Source organism: Corvus brachyrhynchos, unplaced genomic scaffold (genome assembly GCF_000691975.1).
Source record: "Corvus brachyrhynchos isolate BGI_N302 unplaced genomic scaffold, ASM69197v1 scaffold17, whole genome shotgun sequence".
In the NCBI taxonomy this organism is placed as follows: domain Eukaryota; kingdom Metazoa; phylum Chordata; class Aves; order Passeriformes; family Corvidae; genus Corvus; species Corvus brachyrhynchos.
Window position 1 is genome coordinate 4,110,188 of NW_008240046.1, and position 2,549 is coordinate 4,112,736.

Sequence of the window (2,549 nt, forward strand, 5' to 3'; positions counted from 1 at the left end):
CCTTTGGCATGTGTATGTGTGTGTAGGGGGGTGTGTGTATGTGAGCGTGCCAGGAATGCGCCTTTGGCCCGTGTGTGTGTGTGAGTGTGTCAGAAATGCCCCTTTCACCCGCCTCACCTCCCCGGCAGCGCGCTCCTGCCTCCGGCGGCTGGTGGCTCAGTGCACTGGCTGATTAGGTAACAACAGAGCACCTTCCCTCCCTGTTTCCTCTCAATGCGCTTGGGCCACGGCTTTTGAAGGAGCCCAGCCCTGCCACTATCCAGCCATTATAACGGGATCTATGGGGCTTTATCCGGAAAAAGCTCAGCCTTGCCCCAGGCTTCATCAATCATTTAGACCAGTTCAAATCCCCTTCATCGTGTTCCGCCTCATTAAACCTATCGAGGGGGACTGAAGAGAGTTTGTATAGGTCCAGAATGCCTGTACACTCCTCTCTATCTCAGATAGCGCGAACGGAGGGAAAAAAAAAAAAAAAAAGCCGAAGAAAAAGGCAAAAAGGCAAAGAATCAATTAAAAGGAATATCTCTGCCCTGTCCGCTGCTTTTGCACGTGAGCCTGGCCGGGCATCCCCTCCTGACGGTGGCTTGTGGAGCCCCTTCACACTCCGCCTGGGTTGTCGGCCCCGGGGGGGCATTAAACTGCCCGCAGGTGTAAAGGCCGGGGCGATGCGGTCTGTCCTGGCCCCTCTGCTCGCCTGCAGTCACGGGAGGAGAACAGCCCCGTGCGCATCCCTGCAGTCAGGGAGAGAATGGGCCGGCTGCCACTGGGGCCCGTGCCAGCCTTTTTAAAATAAACGTATTATTTTATCCCCTGGGAGAGAAAGAGAAATGAGCTCCAGCAAAACGGTACTGATTGTTATTTATCCTTATATTTTTATTCTGGCGACGTCAATCGCCAAACTTGCCGGTGCCTTGCCCCTCTTGTTCCCGCTCCCCGGGCTGTGGTACGCTGCCAGCCGGGATGCGCCGCTCCGTCGGGGCTGCGCTTCAGTCCGCGCCCGGAGACGCGCTCGGGAACCGGGCTGCAAAATGCTGACATCTGCATCTAAAACAAAGAGGGACATCTGCATTATCGCCGATCCCTTCTAATATTAATAGTCATAAAACCCGGAGTGATTACCGAAAAGGAACGTGTCAAATTGCCAGGAGTCTGGGTGGGGTTGGGTCTAAAAAAAAAAGGAAAAAAAAGAGAAAGAACTAACCAAACAAAATAATAATAATATATATAAAAAAAGGCAACGCAGTGAATCCAAGTCTGTATTTTAACTTTTTTAATAACGATTTTTCCTGTGCTGTAAGCTTGCACCGAATCCTGGAGGAATTGCTAAATCAGATTAAGGTTATATTTTGCAACAGACTGGATGGAGCAATAAAGGAGAAAGCGCGGAAATGGGACTTCACCCATCAATTAGATCTCTATTAGCAGCCAATGCAGGCTTCACCACAGGAAATGTCACGTCCCGGCAGAAGCAGAGCCTTTCACTTTCCCCTGAAATTAAACAATTCTTCATGCTCGCAGACCCCGGGCGAGCCGAGCCTTTGTTCGCCCGGGTGCAGAGGGTGCGCGTCCCGCCAGCACCTGCTCGCTGCCTGCGCCGGGAGCCGCGGGCGGGCCACCGCCTGCACAGGTTGCCCCAACACCTGCGCTGCTCGCCCGCCTGCCCAGCACCCAGGAAACCGCCGCCTTAGAAGGCTCTATTAATATTAAAGGGGTTATTCCAGTCATAAACGGACCATTACCAACACAATGGGCAGTATTTTGAATAGCAGGTCGGCTCATCTGCCTCCATAGATCATAACTGCCAAAACCGTCCCCCTCTCCCCCCGTGGCTTCTCATCCCGGGCTCCTTGGGGTTTATGGAGCCAAAGACTCTTTCGCATCAGTCTCAACAGTGGCACCGTCGCAGGGTGTGGGGTCGTGTTTAGCTAGGGCAGACAGAGTGGGCCGCTCTCCGGGATGGAGAAAGAAGCTTCTTTACACCGTGTGAAGCTGAGTGCCGGGGCGAGCTCGGCTCTGCCTGGCAGGGCGTGCCTGGTACTTCTCCCCCCTCTTCCCCCTCCGGCACTGCAACCAGACGAGCCACCGGCTCCGGGGAGCATACTGCGGGGAGGGAGGCAGGGAAGGGCACGGGGCCTTTCCCGCACACATCCCCCCACCAGTCCTTCCCCCCTTCCCGCTCAGGGAAAAGAAAGAAGAAAAGAGAAAAAAAGGCGTTGAATTTGCCCATAAGCAAGAAAGGTGCAACAGGAAAGGAATGGCCAAGAAGGGGGAAGTCACGGGGGGGATAAAGGGAGCTCTGTTGCCCCGGTCCTTGTTGTTCTTGCTGCTGCTCCATTCAGGCACCGAATTCAAATGGATATTTTACAGCTCAGTCCAGCTGAACAGGAGCTCAATGCCTGAAAGCTGCCGAGCTGCCTCCGCGGACATGCTCTGGGCCCGATATTATAATTTTCATAATGCGCTTTTATGTAGCTTCAGCCTCCTCCGGTGAGGAGCCCGCAGAGCGGCTGAAAGGGGCTTTGAGAGACTGGGGAGCGGGGCTGCAGCGG

The 2,549-nt window shown here is 54.4% G+C and overlaps 1 long non-coding RNA gene across 1 annotated transcript in view; it reads right to left on the minus strand.

The window, feature by feature from the left end:
• Positions 1-878: 878 nt before the first annotated feature.
• LOC108449115 overlaps positions 879-2,549 on the minus strand; it is a 15,631-nt gene continuing 13,960 nt past the window's right edge. Inside the window, exon 3 of the long non-coding RNA XR_001865234.1 lies at positions 879-1,044. This is a non-coding gene — a long non-coding RNA (uncharacterized LOC108449115). The remainder of the gene's footprint in view (positions 1,045-2,549) is intronic.